General features: G+C 35.1%; 1 long non-coding RNA gene across 1 annotated transcript; it reads left to right on the top strand.

Moving 5' to 3' along the window:
- The first annotated feature begins 1 nt into the window (after nucleotide 1).
- LOC104775556 lies at nucleotides 2-288 on the top strand. The gene is made up of 3 exons (XR_765989.1): nucleotides 2-44; nucleotides 122-185; nucleotides 278-288. It is a non-coding gene; the product is annotated as an uncharacterized LOC104775556 (long non-coding RNA).

Here is a 288-nt window from a genome sequence, read left to right as displayed (position 1 = left end):
ACCTTGATCCTTTAGGTGTTTACTCCGACGATGAAATATGGAAGGTGAAATAAGAAATAAGAATGAGATTTTATAAACCAAAAGATTGAAAACCTTCCTAATAAAACCATATCTTTTGCAGGCTCTTGAGAAGTGTCAGCTTAAGACGACGATTAGCAACCTGCCTAATAAGCTTGATTCTTCAGGTAATTGAAAAACAGTTGTGTTTCATTTCGCTTCACAAATGTGGCGTTGTACTTATGTTAATCTTGTGTTATTGGTGGGACGAAATTAAAAGTGAGTGATGAA

The sequence above is a fragment of the Camelina sativa genome, unplaced genomic scaffold (assembly GCF_000633955.1).
Source record: "Camelina sativa cultivar DH55 unplaced genomic scaffold, Cs unpScaffold18963, whole genome shotgun sequence".
NCBI classification, from domain to species: Eukaryota; Viridiplantae; Streptophyta; class Magnoliopsida; order Brassicales; family Brassicaceae; genus Camelina; species Camelina sativa.
Note: the sequence above shows the minus strand (reverse complement) of the source record. Positions and strands in the feature narration are given on the sequence as shown.